This window comes from Fringilla coelebs (assembly GCF_963513975.1).
Source record: "Fringilla coelebs genome assembly, chromosome: 10".
Lineage (NCBI taxonomy): Eukaryota > Metazoa > Chordata > Aves > Passeriformes > Fringillidae > Fringilla > Fringilla coelebs.
Window position 1 is genome coordinate 6,711,886 of NC_140036.1, and position 12,689 is coordinate 6,724,574.

At 42.5% G+C, this 12,689-nt stretch overlaps 1 protein-coding gene across 1 annotated transcript in view; it reads left to right on the forward strand.

Annotated features, from left to right (window-relative positions):
- Positions 1-12,689, forward strand: part of DGKD (diacylglycerol kinase delta) — a gene marked incomplete at its 5' end in the record, with an annotated part of 57,138 nt that overhangs the window by 17,025 nt on the left and 27,424 nt on the right. The window lies entirely within an intron of this gene.

The window sequence follows — 12,689 nt, forward strand, 5'->3', positions numbered from 1 at the left end:
CTGCTGAGTGGGTTGGTTCAGAGGAGAAGGAAGGCCTGGGGAAAGGAGGTGTTGCTCTAATGTAAGGCGAAGGAGGGAGCAATCCAGGTGGAGGGAAGAATGCCTTCTGGTCCTGCAGGTGGCGACCAACACTGAGCAGTGTGCCTTGTGCTGCAGCAGGAGTGATCTGCTGCTTTAAACGTCTGCCAAAGGGCATTTCTGTTTCTAGCTGTAGGTTTTAGCTTTGCAGTGCCTGCGTTCAGATAAAACCCCAACACCTTCCAAAGCTTGAAAACACTTTCTATATCCATAGTTGGACAGGTAGGAGGCACATCAGGGTATGGTAAGTAAATATTGATATCAGGTGTCAATGTGAGAGTATAGAGAGAAGGTTTGTGCAGTGATTTGAGTAGGGAATATGTTTTCAAGACTGTGATGTTATTTATCTGTTAATAAAGCATTTTATCCTGGATCTTGCTTCAGTTTTCTCAGATATAAATAAAGACTGATTTTTTGGGTAAGTGTACTGTTACTGTGCTGCTTACTGTTGCAGTTGGGAGAGATCTAATATCCATCAGGAAGACTGCATTAGGGACATGAGGGAGTAGTGTATTTGCTCTCTCAGATTACCCCATCCGAGTCAATCGGTGAAGAGTTATTTCCAAGACTCTTGTATCAGGCTCTGCCAGTCCCTGCCTTCCATAGCTGATAAAAGGTGAAGGGTTACCTTGAAATTCAAGCGGGTACAGTTTGCACGGTCTCCAGCTGAACAGTGTATCATGGTGCTTAGGTGAATTCAAGAAAAGCATGTTTCCTCCCTATTTCTATCTGCTCTTTCTGTCGTGGCTTATAGAGGCGCTTGACTCGTTTACCTTGAAGTTTAAAACCACTTAGGAAATCAGAAGGCGGCCTAGTCCTGCTGTGGTTTGCTCTTGTTACATCATTGCTGTCAGTGCTTTGGATTCCTTGCAGTCATGCAGTTTTATGTTGGTTTTCTTTGAGACCACTCTGCTTCCCCTCTGTATCTTCCTTTCTAAAACTCAGAGTTCTTTGATGCATTTTTTTTCTCTGTTTCAAATCAGTGTGTTATATGATTTGAGGTTTTTCTCCTTAACTAAAAATATGTAGCATTTGGTGTTGTAATCAGAGTTTTAGATGTTCTGGTTTTATTTTTGGTTTTCTGTTTTCTTCAGTGGAGACTGGTACTTGTGGATTTATAAAAGAATGGTTTCTTTCTGAGAAAACTCAGCCTCTGTCCTGTGCTGCCTAATGTATAGATTCTGCAGGTCAGGTTGCCTGAATGACACCCCTAAGTTCCTGACATAAAGGCAAGCAGCAAACACATCAGATAAACCACTTGGAGGAGCAATGTTTATCCAAAACAAAGAGGTAATAAGGGCTGATCAGTCAGAAGAGCACTGTTGAAAGTGCATTTAGGAGCATGGGCAGGCTCTTGAGAGGAGAAAACCAGAGCATAAAGCCAGCAAAGGTTGTGCTGCATGGAGAGAGGAGTAAGGTTAAAAAATAGCTTCTAGTAAACCTTTTGCATAGGACGTGACTGACAGGTAATTTGTTTGCTGTCAGCAGGAAGGAGAACAAGAAAAGTGAGTTTTAAGACACAGACCTCTTCCTTTTGAAAAAAGTCTGTAATAACAAATTCCACTGTAGCTTACTTGGTTGATCTTGCATAGATTTCCTCAGTAAGTGTGTCTTGTTTGCAATGGGGACAGTTTTCAGGACTGCTCCCCAGAGTTAATGTATAGATTGCTATAGAATGGGCTGGAAGCATATGACATGGGGCATTTTTGAGCTTACTCAAAAATGTTACACTGCTCCATTCCCTGATGTGTAACAAAAAGCTTTATGTTTAGCTTTGTTCCTTTAGGTCAGGCAGTGTGGCTGCAGAGGTATTTAACAGGAAGCCTCTGGGAATAAATCCTATAGCAGCCCCATGCCAGAGCTCTCTTCTCTCATTAGGCCTCTAGGTGTGGTATTTGCTGGTTCTGTCACATCTCCGCCATCTCTGTCCTTGAGAGTCAGCTGTCTGCAAGGTAAATTCTTCTGGGATGTCTGGGCTGTGAGAGGTGCTTTCCATGTATGATCCCTTGGTACATGGTGTATAGATCTCTCCCCAGTGCCTTTTTCTAGGGTTGCTGTCTTGCACAGGGTCTTAGAGAAGATCTGCTGTGGCACAAATGCAATGATAAGTGTGTTGTTCTGGTAGTTCAGGACCCTTTATTTCAAAGAGAGCAGTCAGCTTTTAGCTTGAACTCTTGCCATCAGTGTGTACTATTTTGTACTCCTAACAAAATAAAAATCAGCAGCATGGGATGGGTGAGGTCAAAGCCTGGCCCTGATTTCTGAGCAGTGCTTTCTTAGCCATACCCTTAAAACATTCTGTGATTTCTAAAAAGTTGATTGATGATTTGGGATCACACTGGGTACATTGGGTCTTCCAAGTGAGACTTTAGCTCTTTCCATGAACAGTTTTTTCTTGGACAGTACAGTTTTGCTGTAACGTGATTTAAGGTGCCCACATGATAAACTAACTTGTAGTTCTGTGAGGAGCATTAAAACAAAATCTGTAATGAGGATGAGTTCCATGCTTTAATCTGAAGTAGTGTTTTCTCAAGATGATACTGGGAAGCCTAGGTTTTACTGATCTCTGTCTCAAAATGATCTGCTTTACCTGTGTCAAGGACCTGAGCCATCCATCATACCTGTTCTCCCCTGTGACACCTGTAAGGTCTGGGGGACACCAAACACTCTCTTGCCTGTTGCTCAGGTCAACACTTTGCTACCAGAGCTGTCCCCTCAAAAGTCTTTGAAAAGACTTTGTATTGTCTCCTTTGGCCCAGTTTTGTAAATGCTTGTGTGGTGAACAAATTCTTCCTCCTCAGACTGGTATGTGGGCTGAAAATCTGCTCTAGAAGGCACCAACCGAGTTTAGCCTGCTGCCTTCAGTGTAGTTGGTACAGTTAAAGAAGTGATTCCTTATCAGTTCATTGACCCTTTCTTGCTTTGTGGAGGATTTGAATAAAGATAAGTATTCTTTAATACTAGTCAAAAACGCCTGTCATCATCAGGAGAGGGCCTGGAAAGGACATATTATCTTCCCAGGTACATGTTTTGTGTCCCAATATGGTTCTCATATGGTGGTTTGGTAAATGTTTTCCAATTATTGCTACCAAATTGTGGTGTGGACTTTCACCCTCATTCACATAATATGAATTACAGCATTTACTTTTTATTCCATCTGATTCAGAGCTTTGAGATCCTGTAGGAGAAATATCCTCTGTGTGGAGAGGGAATTTTGTGTCGTTTGGTTTCTTCTTTCTGATGCTTTGGTGAAATGGAAGCTGGTTGAGAGCACGTTTTTGAGTGCCAGGAGCCATGCTAGTGACCCCTCCTCCATAGTTAATGGCTCTTCACTGGAAGAGGTGGAGCTTGAGCTCCTGAGCTCCTGTAAACCCTTTTGTGTTGGGAAGTACCTCACAACTCAGCCGCAGACAGGAAACAGCATATTATTGCAGTCAGCGCCTGCCTCTCCACTTCATTGCCGTCAGAAGGAAACTTATCCCAGCTCCTCCTTAAGCAGGCAGCTAATCAGCTTGTGGCAAGTGGTACGTAGCTCAGAGAAACTGACCACAGACAGACGAGACTAATCCTTGCATGTCAAACAATCTGTTTAGGTTTTTTTCTGAGGGAGTAGGCTGCTCTGGACACTAGTGTAGAGGAAGAGTGAGCGTGAAAGGTAAGAGCAGGAGTGTGAGTTTTCTGGATTGAGCACTGGGAAACATGGCACCTGTGCCAGCATAACATATCAGAAGCTCAGGTTCTTTGGTATACGTTTGCTACAAGCTCTTACTGTTCAGGTGTTCTCTCCTGAGTGGATTTATGTAAATGTATTCTCTGGAAGAGGAGTAAAGGGAAATGTGCCTGTGGTGCTGTTGGAAATGCTGCACCCAGTTAAGAAATACTATTTATTAACTGATGATTCACCCTGACCAATGTCCCAGGAGAGAGGAAGTATTCAGGTTAGAATAATACCTTCTCTTGCACAGCACTTGCATGACCGGAGGCAGCAGTGGTTCTGGTAGGCTGAGGAACAGGGAGTTGCTGGTGCCCCTGAATGAGAGAGTGCAGTCATCTCTGAGGAGTATGGATGTAATTCTCCAGCTGTATGGAAGCCTGAGGTGTGCTACAATTTTTTCATATTATAACCTTGTTACTTAGTAGTGACTCAATTCAGCAGCAAAGTTTCTGGTTTTTGTTTTGTGAAGTTTTACTTTACTGACCTCCTCTAGAGTGTGTATTTTTGCTATATTGTCCCAGGGCTTACTGACGCTGTGGAGAAATAGCATGAATTTTAATTTCTGGGTTAGTAACCTTTCCTATAAACAGAGGGCAAAGTGCTTGAGCTTGGGTAAAAAAATTGAAGTACTAACAGTCCTTCCTGATGGGGAGAGTATGTTGTTGATGTTTGCGGTTCATTCACAGTGAAGTGAAAGTGCTTGTGTGCCTGTGCCAGTTCATGATTTTGTGTCAAGTTGAATTATTTATGTAGGTGCTTTTAAATTAAAATATATTCTTTTCAGTAGAGAAGGCAGTGGAGTCTTCTATGAAGAGTTCAGTTTTGAAGGAAAGTAGAGCTGCTGAAGCTACAGAAGGTTTGCTGCTCTTGCCTAGCACAGGAGCTATGTGCCTGTAAGGCACTGTTGGAAAAAGAGAAACCCAGATCAGAGGTTGGTTGTGCCGGTTTGAAATACAGGCCATGAGAAAGAGCATGTCACTTATTTTTGTGAGGAGAAAGAATATAAGAACTTTTGTTGCAAGCTGTTTGCAGGAAGTCATAGTTGGACTTTAAGCTTCAGCTGATAGAGATCAGGAAAATCTGCGTGGTTTGACACTTGCACAGATTCCTAAAGCTGCCCTGTGTGGCTTCAGTGCTCTGAAGAAAATGGAGTTGAACATATGCTCCAGGGAGTCACTGGGCTTCCTAGCAAGGGAGAGGATTTTCCTCCCCTGCTTCCTCAGCTGGGGGAGGGTAAAGGGACCCAGAGAGAAGGCATCAGCTGGGCAGAAAGACTGATTGATCTGGAGGTACAGTGACGCCGGCCAGTCCCAGGTGTCCTGAATTCTCATGCAGTCATGGATTGCACTGGTAATGTTTAGAATAGGGGAAGGTTAGAAAAGAGGGACTTCTGAAGAGTATGGTTATTTTTTCCTTGCTTTTAAACTCTTGTCTCTAAATTGGGCAAAATTGGAGCACATGCTGGAAATTCAGTTTTCGCTGGGGGTTGTTGTCTTTTCCACACCCATGTGTGTACACATTCAGGAATTGTACACTCTTTGCTAGTGCTTGTACTCTGTTTATATTGGCAGCTGTCAGAATTTCCTTTATAAGCAAGTGAAAAGATGAGTAGAGTGGTGTATTGCTGTGTCTAGAATTGCTCTGCTGGTTTTTCACCTTCCTTCATTAAGTGCAGTTCAGTCCCCATTTCCTGTCAGAACCGCTGCAGTTTCAAAATACTTTGCTATTTTAGTAGTTTGTAATCCAGACTTCAGTTTTTTCTCCTTGAGAAAAGGCCCTTTGGTAAACAGACCATTCTGAGTCACTGTTAGTCAGTGAAAATAGTCATTTAAAATCTTTTCATGTCAAGGATTTTTGGGACTCTTAATCCAGGCTTCTGTGGGAGCTGGTTATTAGTCTGCTGTCACAAAAGAAGGAAAAAAAACTGGAGAAAAACTACCAAAAAGAAGATAAACATGGAAGGAGAGTTAGAGAGTCTGGAAGAAGTTGCTGTGGGTGGAGAGATCTGGTGATTGTTACTGTACGTTGCAGAGTGACTCAAAAATATGCCGCGGTTTTTGAGAGAGATGAAACTACTGTAAGAAGTCGTCAGACTGAGCTTTAACTGTTATACTGTGGGACAGGATAGACAGGGAGCTGAAAAGTGAAGGAGACTGAAGAGCTTTTGCTTTCGTAGAGGGAAGTTTACAGCTTTGAAATAATGTCTGCCCTTGTGCCTGAGCACTGGAAGCTTTTGTTTGATAATCTCTTTGCTCTTTGTAACTGTCATGCTGAATTGCGGTTTTACCTACCTTCCTGAGCAAGACTGCAGATTTCAGCTGCTTCTCCCCTTCCAGGTGAGGGCACAAAGGCAGAACAATGTGTGGTCATTTGAGAACATGTTCAGCTTCCCATAGAAGCTGCTCTAGAAGGAAAAGGCTCCTTTTCATGCAGGGAGAGGCTTGCTAGCATTACTTGCAGAAATGCTGCCTCCCTATTTCTGGTGCTTGTGATGGTGCGTGAACAGGACTTGTCTTAGCCTGGTGGCCCCGTGTGGAAGGCTCCTGGGCTCATCAAGCCGTTGAAAGCTATTAATTTCCTTTTGTGCTAGCTACCAGCCTCCGTTCAACACTGCTGAAATTATGGGGCTGTGAGGAGCTGCTACTAACAATTAACTCTCAGTAATAGGTTATTTTCCTACAACTGGTAGGATCTTTTATTGTCCCCTGCTGTGATTTACTGTGTGCCAGCCCTGCCATGTGTGAGCCCACTGAGACAGCAGCTCTGCCAGTGGGGAACAGTCCTGCCCCTCTGTTCTTCATGGTTTTATTCAGTTTGATTGAGTAGGAAGCTTTCTCTGAAATATCTTTTACCTTCCTAACAGAACAGAGTGGTTCTCTTTAGGAACTCTTCCTGGCAGGACTGTGTCCTTTGGAAAACAGGTAAAGGGATGCATGTGCATCTGGTGCATGAGGTGGAGGGTGTGTGGGTGATGGAGCTGTGCTAGGATTCTTTGGCACTTGGTACAGCCACTCTATCCACTCCTGTTGGGTACTGCTTCATCCTTGGACATCTCTAGGGATTAACAGGCCTGAACTACCAGGATAGTTGCTTTTCTCACCTGCTACCAGTGGCATGCTCTAGCTTTTGACGTCTGTTAAGTTAAAGTCTTAAAATCCTCTTCTTGTCTGTGCTCCTCTTACTGATTGCCAAGAACAGGAATGTGCCTTGTTTAGGAACAGTTTCCAGAAGCCTGTAGGAATGTGACCCTGGTATGAGAGATGATAATTTTCCCAGGGATAACGCTGGGACTGGTCTAGTTTCCCGTTGCAGCATGGGGGAGGATAGGGACTGGGAGAAATCCCAGATGGAGGGTCAGCACGAGTTGAACTTGACCTGCTGCACAGCATAGTGCAATAAGTGCCAGTGCTAATGCTCAGAGAAGATGCACTGCTGCCCTGGCTCAGGAGGGACAGATTGCAAGGTATGTGAACCTAATAACGTAAAAATGATCCTAAAGAGAACCATAACACACGCTGGACCTGCTTTCCTATAGAAATGAGCTGTCCTGGATTTTATAGATTGAAAATGAAGGTAAAACAGCCACATGGGGTGATAAAATAGCCGGAGTACTGTGGACAGAGGTTTGGGCACTTAGGGCTTTGAGGAAAATCCTGTTATTGCTGTTTAAAAAAAAAAAGGAAAAGGAATTTGGCATAACTATAAGACCAGTAATGACTTGTTTCATTTGGTGGAAATGAGAGTTTCCATAGGTGGAAGATGGTCATTTTAGCAGGAAATTAAGATCTTGCATAACAAAAAACCACAAAACTGGTGCATTTTTCGAGTCTTATGTAAAAAGCTACTTTTTCTTTCCCATATCATCCAGGTTTTGGAGGAAGAGAAATGCTGCAGTTTTAGAGAGCTCTAACTGACCTCTGCAGTGAGTTAATGGGATTGAATTTGTTGGCAAAACAGGGTTAAAGCTGAATTGCAAAATAGAATAGGGCTGTAGTCTGTGGAAGAAGGCAAGGCTTCGACCCTCATGAGTCTTTGATACTCATATTATTGCTGTCTTCCAAACTGTAGAGACCCACTAAAGTCACACCGACTCACTGCCTAAGGCTTTGCTGGCCTGATGCTGAGCTCCCATTTGTTTCAGAAATAGGTATAATTGAGACAGGCTGGTTTGAATGTCAAGTTTGTGTTTTCTTCTCCCTTTTTCACAGTCTTCTTTTTTGTGTATTTGCTGGGAGAGTAGCATTTGCTAATCCACACTTAATCCATTTTGCCTGTGTGGGTTCAGTAATTGTGTTTGAAACAAAGTGGATTTGCTGGTTTGTGACCCTTGCTGATGAATACAGGTGAGGTGTTAAAATGTATTCCAGTGTTCATTTGACTGCTGCTATCATTGGAACAGGAGCTGAAGTGGAAAAATGGCTGTGTCCTCATTACAGTCTCACCCAGTTTTTCTTCCTGAATCTTGGGCTCTCAGAATGCCAAGATCATCCTCCACCATACAGAGCAGACGTATAGCAGTTAGCTACAGGTGGGGGATGGTTTCCTTACCTTTGCCATATGCGATCAAACTGAAGATTTGCAGCTTTTTTTTTTTTTCCCTAGTTTCTAGGTCTCTAGAGCTCCAGAAATTCCTGTTGTCTCTCTACTCAAGTCATCAACTGTTTGGAATAATGCAGGATCTCTTAGAGGGATTTATGGCTAGCATCTCAGAATGTAAGTCTGTATTGGAACAGGATATGAGTAAAAGGAAGCAGTCAGAATGAGCAGGTGTTCTTATACCCCCACATTTGGCCATTCTGAGAAATGTACACATCAGGAAAATTATATTTAGCAATGTTCAATGTCCCCCCACCCCATCTCCCCCCACAGCATTTCTTCTGTCAGCTCTTTGATTGGGCCACTGTGGTCTTAACTTGCTTTGCCATCTTTTGTGGTCACTGAGCTCACCAGATGTACTCTGATAACAGTCCCAGGGCATGCTTGGCTACACTGTCAGTTTGTTACTGAGAAGTTTCTGGGCAGCCAGAAAATGCCCCAGGTGGGCAGAGATGATAATTTTGTCTTGGGTGGCAGCAAGACGAGAGGATGAAGTTTATGCTCCAGCTGTTGGGAAGGGGAAGGTTGCTCAGTACAACAAAGGGTGAAGTATATCAGATTTCTGTTTCAAATTTGGTCTAATATAGGAGTCTTTTTTGGACTGCCTTTTGAATCTGATTATTCACAGCTGTTCATCAGGAAAGGACATCCAGGGACATTAGTCCATTTTTAGAACATGAAATGAGGAGTTTTCTTTGGTTGGCTCTGTTGTTTGTTAGCTGGCTAGATTTGAAATGTCAGTAAACTGGTGTTAGTTTTGGACAGAGGAGTGTGGGTCAAACATGAGAGGTGAGGGTTAACAGCTGGTAAGAGGGAATGGGCTATGTGTGTGAGAGAGAGGAGATAAAGCTAAATTTTCAGTGTTAAAAGTGTCTGTGTTTGCACAAGACAGCCAATGAAGGCATGGTTATTTTCAGATTTAGGTTTTTTTGGATTTAGAGTGGGCAAGCTTGAAAATTGGGAATTTTTCTAATAGATTTGAGATGACGCATGGAGGGCACATAACTACTTGCTGGGGACCTGACTATCACCCTCATTTTTGCAAAATATATTTCAGGGTTTTCACATGCAGTGAGAAGTTCATAATTAATCTTTATCCTTATTTGGAATGTTTTTAACCCTTCCTGCCATTTCCATGTGGTTTTGTGGCTCTCCAAGAGTGATTAGAGGGATTGGCAGCCTTTTTTCCCCCAGGACTAGAGCTCTTTTTTCTGGTCAGGATTAGATGTCAATCATATCACCATGTAGTGAGCGCTGGGCATCCAGTTTCCACTGATGAGTGAAATCTAAAGAATCACGCCCAGAAGTTCAGTAGCATTTAGGATCAAGAAAGTTTTTAATATTTACTTTTTAGGCAGAACAAGCAGTTTTAATTTGCATAATTGCTCATATCTAGATACAGTTCTGAGCTGTTTTGGGGCAGGAATGCTCAGAGTTCTGCCAATCGCGAAACAGGCCAAAAATCTGTGAGATTAAAAATAAATCGGAAGACTTTTTGTTGTTTTTTTTTTTTTTAACTCCTTGTAAGGCAGCCCTCATCCTAACTGAGAAGCAATCAGATTGTTGTTTTCGTGCTCTCTGCTTATGAGAACAAGAGGTCAGTGGATGACATTACTGCTTTGTAAATTTAGAACAAATAAAAGGAAGTGGTGCTTCACCTAGTGCGTCGTCATCCTGTGGAATATACTGTTCCAGGATGTTAGTCAAAAGCTGTAGCCGGAACATAAAAAATAGCTGGACCATGCTCATTTGTAGCCATGTTCACCAGCAGGGATTACCAAGCCTTGTGTTCCAGAGTGCTGGCTCATTGCAGCTGTAGCTGAGAGTGAGCTCCCTGGACTCCTGGCTGGGAAAGGACAGCTTTCCAGGGGGAAGATTGGTGGGGCTTCTTTTGAGATGACAAGATGACAAGAGTGATTTTATTTTTGTGTGAGATGTTGAATTGATCATCGCTCTTGCCTGAAGAGCGCAGTGTAGGTAACAGCCTTGCCCCTTTGTCGGTATCCTTCAGCAGGGGGATGTCTAGAGCTGAAATAGCTGGTTCAAGGAGAGGGAGGGAACAGTGGCAGGAGTGTGAGTGAGAGCTTCTGTTGTTGCGGTAGCACACGTGCTGCCCAGCAGCCTGTGCAGGAAGGAGCTGGCAGCTGCTGCACTACAGGCACGAGGGGCTGAGGCTCCACTACAGGCACAAGGAGCTGATGCTCCACTACAGGCACGAGGAGCTGATGCTCGCCAGGTACCCGGGCTGGGCTGGAGGCGGGTGTGGAGTGTGTGAACGGCAGAGCTGCTGAAATGCTCTGCAAAGGAAGGGGTCTGTTAACACGTTTCTGCATTCCTGATTCCTCGTTAAGATGTTTAACTCTAATACCGCTGTATATTGATCAGGAGAACAGATTTGGATGGTTTCTTCATTTCCCCAAATAATTGCTGCACTAGTTACATTAAAATCTTGTCTGTCCTTCATAGTGAAGTCTGAGTTGTCCCAATTTGTTCTCCTTAGGAGCAAGGTTTTTAAAGAGGTTGTTTTAAATAAAGAGGTTTATTCTTTTATTTCTCATCTCTGGTGATACCAATAAATCCCAGTGCAAATGTTGCTTTTGAACTGACTAATGGGGAATGCTCTTCATATGTTTATCCTGCAGAGTTACATTTTTATTTGCAGTGTGTGGTTACACAATAGACTCTTTATTTTAATTCTGTGACTCTTTATCTGGATGATTCACGTATGAAAATCTTTTGATCTCTTTATTTATCCTCTTGTCTTATAAACTTCGGCTTTGTTCTTTGAACAGAGGGTTGTCTAACACTGAATGTGGGGATTTTTAAGATGATGCAGTAGGACTTAAGAAGGAATTAGTTGCTTTCTATATTGGATGTTCTGTCCAATTATCCAGGAAGTCAGTAGCCTCAGAAATTAATTCTTAGCAAAGGAATGTCTGTTTTAAATTTCTAGTCTTCCAGTGTGATTAAAAACTATTCTGTTTTCCTTCTGTCCCCCCAAAAAGGCAGAAAAGTAGGAAAAGGGACAGCACTGAATAGGAGTGTTCTGAAGCTGTTCTTCCTCAGTGCTCCAGAGCATGCCAGTGACTCAAATGAACTCGTGGTTCCTTACAGAATTTGGCTAGTTTTACAGCCATGAAAGGTCCTCTGATGCTTCATCCTAGGATGTTTGGATTTTATATGTGCTACTGTTGTACATATGCAACTATAGATGTTCTTGGCCTTATTATCAGGAAAAAAGTGAGGCCCAGTGGTGTCTGAACAAATTAGTTAACCTTGGTTTTACTTACAGGGAAAAAACTGCTTCCTCTTAGCAGGACTCAGACATGCTCCTTGTTCTTCTCTAACTTCACACTAATGTATGCATCAGTGTTTCATGCTCTGGAAAAAGATTCTCTAGATCATCCATTCTTACATAACAGAGTTTTTGATGGAAATACATTTAACTAAGTGCTTTCCTGCTTTCCCTAGGAAGAAGAAACATTTCTGTGATAACCTTCTTTGGAAATAAATTTTTTCAAAGCTGGAAATGTTTAAAGAAAAGTGAGGGAAGAGAGAAGGAGTTCTACAAAGTTTTATTTTGAAAATAATGTAAATATTTACTTCTGTGTGCTTACAGTTGATACAGATCTGGTCATTTTGTCCAGGATAGAATGCTTCAAATGCTAAAACTGTGTTTCTAATATGAATGGCCAGTCCTTTCTTTACAAAGGGATTTAACTCCTTTCATTGCCTAATTAATGTGTCTCTAGCACTGGTTTCTAGGTATTGGTCATGCCTCTGGGTAGGGTGGTGTTATTGCAGGGGAATCTGCAGTCTGTGAATGAAAAGAAATACAGTTTGAAAATTGAAGACCTTAAAATAAAGCAGAGCTTTCCAGGTGTGTCTTTTTTGTTGACATTACATCCACATTTCTTGGCGGATGCTCTGAGGCACTTCAACATCAACTAGAAGTTTGGTGTTCAATTTCAGAGGCTTTTATTTTTAATCTTTGTCATGAACAATGATGAGAGAAGTGAGAAACAGACTGGAAAACCAGGATATCAGGTATTGGGGTGATGTGTGTGGGTGTTTTAGTGTTCATTAACAAAGCTTTGGCTGAATGGTTGGGCCTCATGAGATTGACACAATCCTAGTTTATTTTAATCCATTCTTTCAGATGTTAGGTACAATTTGCTTGAAAAGCAGATGATGTAGACAAATTTTTTCATGTACAATATGTAGAGGGGTGCAGGAGAGTCTGGACTGCTGGAAATTTTTAGAGTTGACATAAAAGGGAACCCTTTGATTTTTGTTAACA